At 43.8% G+C, this 11,492-nt stretch overlaps 1 long non-coding RNA gene across 1 annotated transcript; it reads right to left on the bottom strand.

Moving 5' to 3' along the window:
* Positions 1 to 270: 270 nt before the first annotated feature.
* Positions 271 to 9,239, bottom strand: LOC121137211. The gene is made up of 3 exons (XR_005874442.1): positions 9,127 to 9,239; positions 7,649 to 8,886; positions 271 to 873 (listed from the first exon to the last, which is right to left on the bottom strand). It is a non-coding gene; the product is annotated as an uncharacterized LOC121137211 (long non-coding RNA).
* Between the last annotated feature and the right edge of the window lie 2,253 nt (positions 9,240 to 11,492).

Genomic DNA, 11,492 nt, shown 5'->3' with positions numbered 1-11,492 from the left:
CAGTCTTCTCTAGCCCATGGCAATTAGTTTCCTGAAAATGCTGTTGGCTTTCTGGTTCTGCTATGTGGCTTTAGTTGGAAAATATGCTTATCTGCTCCAGTCTTGAGTAATTGTGAAAATTAGGTTTGATGTCAATCTGGTGACATGATATCAAACCTATAACCCAAAGAAGGACAAGGAGAACAGTCTTTCAGGAAGAAGCATGCATATGGGGAGGCCTGAAGTAGAGGAGGGTGACGCTTAATGGGTGGGCAGGCCATGGGAAAAGGCTGCAGATGAAGGGAGGGGATAGAACAGGGTTGATTTCGAGGACAGAATACACAGACCTTTGTGAGATGGAAACTTAATAGGGGGTTGGAATGGGGCTGATATATTTTGTTTTAAAATTCATCTTGCTATGGAAGAATGGATCAAAGTGTAGCAAGAATGGAAGCAGGATGCTAACCAGAAAAATCCAGTTATGCACTTAAGAAAAAAAAAAGTAGCTTGATCCAGGATGGAGACATGATCGATAGGACTCTACAGTCTCTCTGGACCAGAACTTGCTCAAAGTCACCGTCCATCTGTTTTACTGAACTAGTACTAGCCAGTTCCACATTACGTATGGCTGCTTTCTTTTGAATGGGAACAATAAAGACTTGTCACAGATACCATATGGCCCGCCGAACTAGTTATTTACTTTCTGACTCTTTATGGTAACCATTGTATGGAGCCCTGCTCTAGACAATAGCTTCAAAAACAGATAATGTAGTATGCCAGCTGGTCAACCTACCTCTTTTTTATTTGACTTTAAAAACTGCTTTTCTTCTGTGTGCAGTAGGAATTTCTCCTTTTTTCTCAGTTTAGGACAAATGGAATCTTGAGAAGAACATCCTGTGAACCACAAAGCACTGAATGACTGGAAATATGAGCAATGTTGGACTTCCACTGCTGTTGACTACAGTTAGAAGTGACAGACTCCGGGACTTTCCGTAGGAAGACCTGACATAATCGCTATACCTTAAGATCCCCTTGTGGCTACAATAGTTGGGCCCTGAACATTGAACTCATAATCTACAAAATTATTTCTTCTCTCAATAAACATTACTTACAGCCTATTGTGGCTGGAAGGCTTTTTAATAAAACTATCTATTAGACTGTAAAAGAAAACCATGGAGCAGTCTTTTCATTGCTTCTTTGCTTTCCTGGAAACATTTCACCCTTTCCCACAGGGCAGGCCTATGTTTCTAACCACATTCCCCTTTGGGAATATTCCTAAAGAACATCTGGATGCAGTGCCCTCTGCGTTCAGCATGCCAAACTCCAAGGATCCACTTTGTACAGATGATTTTCTGGAGATACCCTTGACTTGGGGAGCTTGCTCAGAAAGGGTACCCCTCATCAAGGCACAAGGTATCTTCCATTCAAGCTGCAGTTTAGAAGCGCTTGTGAGTATATTACAATAGTTTCTTTTGAAGCATGCATCCTCTGTATTAAAAGTATGGGAGCCCATTTATCTTCTGGGCAAATAGCCCTATCCAGGATAAGGGTCCAGTTTTAGTTCAGAAAAAAATCACCGAGGTTGATGTGAGAAGACAGAAGAAGTCCTTGGCCCTCTGTGATCAAAGAATCAGGTGAATGGACGTAAATGAAACAGCCCTGGCTAAATGGAAATCTGTGAGCACCTGTCATGGAGAGGGCTGTGTGGAGGGCATAGCAGGGATTTCAGATGTCTGAATTAATTCACAGGAGTATGGAGAAATCAGGCCTTATGCCCTTGGGCTTAAAGTCCAAGTCTGGAAAGTCTCTAAGGGATTTTGTTAAAGCACAGCTTCTGATCCAGGTAGGCACTGAAATTATACATGTCTGGTCAGTTCTGGGGTGATGGCTATGTTGCTAGTCCATGGATCACACTGATGGCTATATTGCTGGCCCATGGAACATGCACTATATGTCAAGGACACTAGTCATCCGACTCTAGGGTCTAAGAATATGTTTCATGTGGGTTTGTGGTTTGAGCAATTTGAGTTCAATGTATTTATCAATCAACATTTAATTTCTGAACTCCTCCTCAGTAGTTTTAGGGTTGAAAGCTAGTGGCATTCCAGGATGCAGAATCAGGAAAGGAGCTGCAAAGGTCTAGGAAAATGACTGGGTTTTCTAATGGAGGCAGAGGGGGGTCACTGGAGACTTTGACAGAGGTTCTAGGTCCCAAACACCAATGTAAGTCAGCTTTCTTGTTCAGATGCGGAACCTGAGCCAGATCCAGCTGTCAGAAAAATCAGAGGAGAATACAACTCCATCTCCCGAGCTTTTGTTTTTCATCTGCAAAGCTTTCTCTCAGGTTTCCAGGAGCCATGAATAAAATAGTCCATGTGCTTTATGTCAGCCTCTAGAAGCAAGCCCTGGGCTAATGATTAATATGATAGCAATTTACTATCCATGGCTCATGGGCAGAAACAGGAGGTGGGGCTAGAGGCGAGGCATAGTAAGGGAAGAAGCGAGAGAGGTGAGGATTACCGATGCTCCCATGAATCCATGTGCATGGTGGTCATCAACAGGGAGAAAAGGCTACCCTGATGGAAAGGTGATCACCAACATTCCCTTTGGTCCCCAGATGCCTGTCCTGGGATTTGACACAGAAAGTAATGTTTCTATGTGTGAGTGACCACTCTTCACTGCTATTCATCATTGATTGGATAGTCTCTCTGGGTTCTGTCCCTCATCTGTAAGAAGACAGGTCCTCTACCTCTATTATCTGTTAGTGGTTTAATATACCCCCTTAATATGAGATGAACTAGCATGGAACCTAGATATATGAATTGATTCATAATCAGGCTGTAAATGCTAAGACACATTGTGTAAATTCACTAACCCCTATCACAGTCTATCCTTCCATCCTCTTCAAAAGATACCAGACATAATGTTGCTTGGTATCTTTCATCCTGGTTTTATTTTTTCTGATGTATGTGGTACTCACCTAGCTGCTGCCTATATCCATGGGACATCCTCTCTTTCTCTCTCCCTCCCCTCCTCCACCCCAACTCTCTCTCCTTTTTCTTTCCCCCTCTCTCCTTCCCTCTGTCTATATCATCTTCCCTTTCTTCTTCCCTTGCTCTTCCTCTCTTTCCCTCCTGCTGTCATCTCTCTCTCTCTCTCTCTCTCTCTCTCTCTCTCTCTCTCTCTCTCTCTCCCTCTCTCTCTCCACACACAAATACATACACATAATTTAATTTGTTCATTAATGAAAACCAATGTACCCCTTTCCTCTGATTTTGGAGACTATACTTCTTTGGCTGTATAGGGTGGGACAGAAGGCAACATCAATTATATTCAAGTGGGATTCTGATGTTGCTAATTACCAAGATGTGGCTAAGACCATTTTTTAAGCAATGATTTGGCTCATTTAAAATTCCTTTGTTTTCATTTTCAGAAGAAAGGAAAGGGAAGAAAGTCAACAGGATAAAAGAACAAAAGAAGCTCCCGTAGCAGGACAGGATCTTTGCCAGCATGTTTAAGAATCTACGTTGTGCCAACTGCCAGACAGGAAGGGACTGGGTAGTGAATGGAAGGGATGGGAGGAAGAAGCAGGAGTCACACGATGCCTTCTGCGTGAATGGCAAGATGTCAGAAAATCTGAATTCTGAAGTTTTGCTTCATTTAGTAAGACAGTTATGTCCAAACGGTTATCTGACTGCAGTGGAGTCCAACCTGGACAGAGCGCCCCAGCACAGTGCTGGTAGGCAACCCTGCCATGCTGGGTAGATGATTCCTTGTGGTCAGAGGGCACCATAGCAAGCAGCAGGTAGAAGCTCAATGAGATAGTACCAATGAAGGAAGCAAGAAGGCTCGGTTACCAACTCTAGAATACCGCCATGGCCTGCTTTGGACAGGGTCTACTATGAGTTCAGGCAGGGAGGCACTTGTCATCAGGAAGACAATACGGCAGTGAGGACTGGAGGACCTAGCCTCATAGCTGTTGCTAAAAGTATTGTTCTCATCACCACAAATGATCTTGGGAAGTTGCACCACTGTCCTTAGTGGCAGCAGAGACTAAAGGGGAACCGACCAGGGGGAAGGTGCAATGTTAACTATAATGCCATGTTAATTTCTAAGGATGCCTTAACAAAGTGTCATAAACCCAGTAGCTTAAAAATAAACAATTCGTTCTCCTGCACAACTCCATGATCAAGGTGTCAGGGTCACTCCCCACAGAGTCTGGGGGCAAGTCTGCTTCAGATATCCTCCCTGGTTTCTGGAGATTATGGCAGTTCTTAGACTCTAGTGATTTGTAGTCCCATCATTCCAATATGCATGCACTGTCTACAGCCTTATGATGAGTCTTTGCCTCTTCTTTCTCTCCCTTCCCCTGCTCCTTTTCTTCCTCTTATTCATAGTCCTCTTATCCTTTTATTGTTACTGTCTATCATCATCTTCTTCTTCAGACTGGTGTCACTAGAGTAAGCCCAAGCTTATTTTATTAGGACCTCATCTCAGTTTAATGAATTACATCTACTGCTTCCCTGTATTAGCCAAGGTTTACCAGAAAAGAAAATCAATAATACATACATATCCTATATTTACAATTTATATCTCTACTATTTGCATCACCTGCACATCTCTGTATCATCTATATATCTATCCCTATCTAATTTATATCTATATCTCTTTCCACATATCACTATATCTATAGAAATTGGTATTAAAAATTGTGGTAACTGAGAGTTGCCTAAGACCTGTATTTGTAAAGCTAGAGATAACAGAGGTCCCATACATTGTCCTCCCTGAATCAGAAGCCAGAATCACAGAAAACCAGTGAGTGGTACATTGTTTCAGATCAAGTCCCAAAACTGGAAAGGGCCAGTGTGCTAACTCAAATCAGACTATCAGAAGCAGCTGCTGTACTCAGAAGAGGCCTGTGCTTTCCAGCCCTTTAGCTGGTGGATGCTAGCCTCTCACATTAGGGGAGAGCCATCTGCTTTGTACACATGAGCACATGCACACACAACACAAGTGCACTCACACTGTAAGAATCGGTTTGTGTGATTGAGCCTTCAGGAGAAGCTGTGAAGTAACTTCTGTAATTCAGGTCGGTTTTTATCAAATATCTGAGTATCAGAGACTGATGGTACCAGTTTGTGAATAAGTTTGAATCAGTGAACCCATACACCAGTGTCCCTGGCCAGAAGATGACAGAGACTCCAGGTCCAGAGTGAATTCACTTTTTCGTGGCTTGAGAACTTTCTGGAACTGGACACATTCAAGAGTTCACACCTACACTGGTAAGGGTGAATTCTACTCAGTGTAATCTCTACCAGAAACTCTTATATATACAACCAGAAATAATGTTTGCCAGCTATCTGGAATTCATTTAACACAGCTGATACATAAAATGAATTATTACTACTTATATTTCCAAGTAAATTCTGAAGTTCTGGGTAGATATGCCTTTGGTGTACCCCTTAACCCAGTCAAATCACGAAAATAGATCAAAGCTCTGTGGAACAATATAGAAACCTCTTGAGACAATAAGGGCAAGCTTTATTCTCTGGTTTTGGAATCATGATTTAACAATTCCATCTACAACCATAATGCATGATAAAATTGTGTTTCTAGATCTGGTGATAAAAGTTGAGGTATGATGGCTCCAGCCCCATGTATTTAGAGCAGAATTTCAAGGGACAATTCATGTGTTTTGGCTGAAATGTGTTCCAGCCTCACTCATGGGTCCTAGGTAAATTAGTACACACATTCTTCACCTGGCCAAGCTTATATTCCCACGTAGAAAAGGCCTTTCCCCTTCCTGCCTCTGTAGTGATACCAGATTGCACTGACTTTTCCGGTGTAATTCAGCCTTTCACATATGAGGACGCATTGGGTACCCTCAGAAATCCTGCTCTAGGCTTTCAACCAAGCTTGGCTGGATTCTTTTTCAGATAGTTTTGTAAGTTTACAACATCTCTGTACGTTTTGAACACCTCCGGGAGGTGAGAAAACTTGGAGAGATAAACAGGGGCTTTCAGAGGCTGCCAAGGACAGGGATGCAAAACTCACAGAACAATTCTGACACAGGAGGGCACAGTCAAGAAGGAGGATGGAATTATTAAATTATTAATCTAGAGGTGTGGATGGTGAGCTAAACTGATAATGACGTTATGGGGAGAAGCAGATATAGCCAAAGAACCCTGAGAGACCAGTGCACTGGGTTCAGACAAATCCAGAAACTCCAGTAGAATGCCAGAAAAGCCAGAGGCCATGAGGAGCGGACCATCTCTCAGACTAGGATGGACAGAGCAGTCATGAGGTGATGCCTGCAGCTTCACTCAGGAAGCTTGCTCTTGGCCTTCAGAAGATGTGTGCTATATGTTTAACCTATATGTACTCTGTACGCCTGTTACCGTGAAGCTTCGCTGTCAAATAATCTTTCTCTTGTGATTTAATGTTCTTCTAGGAAGCTGTGTAGCCGACACTAGAGAAAGCAGAACACAGCAGAAAGGATGAAGAGACAAACGACAAGGGCTTGTTTGCAAGTTAGTGTGTTACAAATAAGACATTCTCAATTCTCTCCTCTGGCTGAGATATCTAATGAAGGTTGTCCTACTGTGTATATGTTTCTCTTATTGGTCAATGAATAAAACACTCTTGGCCAATAAAGCAGGAAGATAGGCGGGACTAGGAGGAGAGGAGAATTCTGGGAAGGGTAGGAGAGTGGAGGCAAGATACTGCCGGAGGCCCAGGCATTGGTGATGCACGCCTTTAATCCCAGCACTCGGGAGGCAGAGGCAGGCAGATCTCTGTGAGTTCGAGGCCAGCCTGGTCTACTAGAGCTAGTTCTAGGACAGCCTCCAAAGCCACAGAGAAACCCTGTCTCGAAAAACAAAAAAACAAACAAAAAAGATACTGCCGGAGGAGTAACACCATGCTGGCCATTACCAGGTAAGCCACAGTCTCGTGGCAATACATAGATCGATAGAAATGGGTTAATAATTAAGACAGAGCTAGCCAATAAGAAGTCCTAGCCACCAGCCAATAGTTTTTATAACTAATATTGTGTCCGTGTGTTTCCTTGGAACAGAAAGGCGGCTGAGGAACTGGGCTGGAAATCTTGTTACAGATATCTGCCTTGCCCTAGTAGTTAGGAATAGTGCAATGATAGTTCATTTTTCAGTACATAAAGCATACACAGTGATGTCACTGGGTCCCTTCACCAGTCCTGTGACATAAGAACCCATATTATAGCTAGAAAGATGACCAGTTGGAACTGGAGGGAACCCTCCCATCTGTACTATGCTACTCTGGCATGCTGGAGAGAAGGGCCTTGACAAACAGGTCTGTAAGCCTTAGGGACAGGCAGCCAGCAGGTGACTTTCCATTATGGCTCAAAGCGAAGCCGGAGAAACCCCTGATGGGAAAACTGACAGCACAGTTATTGGACTAGGGTTGAAGGGCCTGAACTCTCACTTGCCTCTAAAGACTGCAGACCAACCCGAGGTGGGAGTAGCTCGCCACCACAGCCCTTGTGGCTTAATTAGTCGCACCAGACTCCAACCTTGTTCTCTCCGGGACACTGCTACTGTGTAGCTTTCTCAGCTTCTCATTCTGTGACAGACTCTTTTATCCCAGCTCCCCAGGGCCCTGGGATGTCACATAGGAAAAGAAGAGGGGGTACCGGGGATTCTGTGAACACAGTTCTGCCGCCCCACGTGTTCCTGGTTCTCACTGCTTTCTTCCCTGCTGCGGTTCCTGGGTGGTCCGCGGGTGAAACATTCAGAAACATTTCGATTCCATGCCTGCTCACCAAGGTGTGGAAGCCACAACTTTGTGTCTCACTCACTTACAGCCATGGTAAAAAGAAAAAGAGAAGAAAGAAACAAATTTAGTAGATGAAGAAACAAAAGAAACTCCCCGGGGGAGGGGGTGGGGGGGGGCCTGAAAGGAGACCCTGTCAATACATCAAAGCCTCCCAGACACTGACAAGGCGAAGACACTGCCCAACACATATCATACACAGACTTTGAGGAGCAAACAGGAGCCAAAGCTGGGGGAAAAAAAAAACTTGCTCTAAATTTCAGAGAAGTGCTTCTTGCTGGCTTTAGCTCCAGCATGTTAGTAAGAGGGACTCCAAGTGACTGTCAGAGATTAAACACTCAACAAAAATCCAGCAAACTGCACGGGCAGGAAGAACCCCCCCCCCTCTTTTTTTTAGCTTTTGCTCCAACACACAGCTCTAGCTGGCACAAAGACACTTCCAGGTGGGGTCCTTGGGCAGGTAAAGTGAGGAGTTGCGTCCAGCTTTGTCAAAAGCTTTGCTGTCCCGCTCCGCCACTGGGAAAAGAAAGCAGGTGTCAGTGCCCAGCACTGACCTCGGTGGGAGCCCTGGAGCCAGTGAACTCCACTGCGGTAGGAACCCCCACTCAACAGGCTTGCTGCACACCACACGTGGCTCTCAGACTCCACCGTCCAGCTTCACATCTCGCTGGCTGTGTGGGAGACCCGGGAGTGGAAGGAGTACTTCAAGCCCTTACTTCAACTACCAATTATGATTTGTCTCAAGATTCCAGACACTTGGGCTGCCTTCTGACGTGGATGAGGACACGGGGGAAATAGGACTAAGAGGGAAAAAGAGAATTGAAACCCATTTAAAGTAGGGCTGCTGGCTCAATTTTTATTTAATTTCAACTGCCAAGAGGGAGAAAATAAAGAGACTTCACTCCTTCAATTGCACCCTTTTCTCCTAGACAGGGTACTTCCCATTGCCTCTTCAGGGCTCCTTCTTGGTCCTCCAAACTCCGGGAGTGATGCATGTATCAGCCTTTGTCAACAGTGGGGACTTCAGGATGAGAGGTCCTTGGTAGAGTGGATTGGCAGCAGCCTCGCAGGAGTTCAGAATTAAGGACTCTGAAGGAACTTAGAAGAGAAAGAAGGACTTTCATTTTTAAGGCTCTGAGAGTCTTTGCTCCTTCTTCCCGTGCCCTTGAGTTTGGAGGGGGCAGATGACAATGCAGAGGAAACCATCTCCTTTCACTTGACCAACAGGAATAACCAGTCTCCATAAAGATTCATGAATAAGAGATTGTATGTAATCTTTGTGCTATGAATTATGCAGAGCCTGTGGACAGAAAAGAGGCCGCTTCCCACTGGACTCACCCCTGCCACATTCGCTGTCACTTCCCTCATCCTGGCCGTTCTACATCGCAGATGCTTCAGTCATTGGGGAGGGAGGAAGGTCCAGGAGAAGAGGTCTGTTAAGATCAAACATCCTTGACTTTGGTGGACTCAGAAAACTCTCAAAATTCCTTTCCCTTGATACCAATTTCAAATTACCTAAACTAATTTCCATTTCAGAACTCCTGGCAGAGACTTCGCATTGCAAATTCTAGTTGTTGTTAACCAAGGGAAAAATATGGAAAATTGGAAAACCAGCCTGTTTAGAAAAGTATTGGGCAGATAAAGAGAGAGGAATGGAAATTCCTTACATGATGGCTAGTGGGTGTCTTTGATAAGTTTCTGGAGTTGGCACAAAATGCAGCTGTCACCACATTAAGCACTTCTAATCGTTTGAATGAACCTGGGTGCCACGCCTTGGGTATATGCTACTTTCTGAGAAATACCTTCAACAGAAATATTGGAGTCTAGCTTCATTTTCATAGCAGTTCTGAAATCACTGAGGATTCCAGCAGTAGCAAGGCATAGGCTAGAGCCTACATCCCTCATCTTGCACAAACCAAAGATATCTAAAATTGGACAGTTGGTTCCGGCCATGTTGTTCACACCAACATCTTGGGCAAGATTTGCTTTGTGTGTCTGTTTGTTTTTGAGCCTTATTCTCACTATATCATCTCAAACCCATGATCTTCCTCCCTTGGCTTTGCACATAGTGCCGGCTTTGAACCATATTTTTTTCTATTTTCAGGATTCTCTGGAAAGTAGAGCTGTAAATTATCACCTATGGGGCATGTCCACCACAAAACTCTTTATCCCACTTTTGCTCTTCTCTGCACAGAATGTCACAATAGATGACACTGAGTAAAAGACTAATCATTTCTGTCCAGCAGAGCCTCATAACATTCCAGCACTATACATAATGTGTCATTGTACCTTCTTCTACATCTAGATCTTGCTATCCTTATGTAAGCTCACAACGTAAGAGTTGTTTTATGTGTGTCGTTTTCAAGTTTTAAAAAGGGAGAAGAGAGATTAATATTTTGAGTGTGTAACATATGCCGTCACATCATATAATTCATTTTCATGCTGGCTTAGTGAAACAGGTGTGGTGGTGGCGATTAAAGAGCTCAGGGCTGAATGATTTGCCCTGATCTCGCATTTGAAATGTCTCTGTCTGGAAGCTGACTGGAAGCATGTCAAAGTCCAGGTGCTTTCTAAATCTATAGCCTCTGCCCCAAGGGAGATTTCAATCTTGCTTGGGAACCTAGTGGGTGTCTTACCATCTAAAAGCAAATGCATCTCATCTCCACCATCTCTGTTGCAGAACAGGTGCCTTCCCTGTCTCTTTGCCCTCTGATTTATTTTCAAGATGGCCTTAAATTTTTAATGGTACTCCAAACTTAAGACAAATAACATTCAATCCCTTTGGGGAATGTTTATTTTATCTCAAAGCCCTGGGCTTCCATGAAAGTTGTCTTAGGATTGGGACCTGGGTGAAGGGAGAAATTCCTCACTGCTGCCAAAGGCAGACACTCCCCAGGTAAAATAATCTGTTCCTAGATTCAGGTGCAATGAGCTGTATTATCCATACTGTATACTGTAATCCATTCCTGCGTCCCAAGGGATACCTATCATAGACTGAATATTTTGGAAGTTTTCTTTAATGCCTTTTGTGATCAAATAGTGTGTTAGGATAGTGAGTAAGTCATGAGGAAATTGGCAGTTATCCCAGAGTAATCTGGGGGGGGCTGGGATTCAGCTAAGCAACCATTCAAAATGTAAGTAATTAAAATTAATTAAAAATCATTAAATAAACCTTCACTTTTGCAATTTAAAGAGGCAACCCAAGTCACCAGAGCTCATAAAAGATGTGCGTGGCATCAAATCTACGTGAAGCATTTTCTTGACCCGAGCACTGACTATGGGACATGTTGGAAGAAACAGAACACAAACCTCAAAACTCAAATACATCTTTACTTTTCTCAGTTCACTCCAGACACATAGCAAGCTCATTCTTACATCCTAGACAGTACAGCATCCTTATTCCCCAGTCCACCCTGCTGGCATATCTCATATTGCAGGTACTGACAGCAGAGGCTCTGTAGCCACAAGCCCTAGTCAATCTTGCTTCTTCAGTGTTCTGTAACATACACTGAATAAAAACGTGATACGTCCTTATGCATTGTATGAGGGTATCCCAATGGAACACATGGGTAGAAACATAGATGCCAGTCCATGTGTGTAGTTATCAGACTTAACTAGTGCCAACTTATCCATTCACTCTCTGATCATAGATCAACAGTATTTCTTCTGTTATTCTCAGGTGCTCAGCATTCCCCCAAGGTCCC

This window comes from Mesocricetus auratus, unplaced genomic scaffold (assembly GCF_017639785.1).
Source record: "Mesocricetus auratus isolate SY011 unplaced genomic scaffold, BCM_Maur_2.0 Super-Scaffold_100676, whole genome shotgun sequence".
In the NCBI taxonomy this organism is placed as follows: domain Eukaryota; kingdom Metazoa; phylum Chordata; class Mammalia; order Rodentia; family Cricetidae; genus Mesocricetus; species Mesocricetus auratus.
Note: the sequence above shows the minus strand (reverse complement) of the source record. Positions and strands in the feature narration are given on the sequence as shown.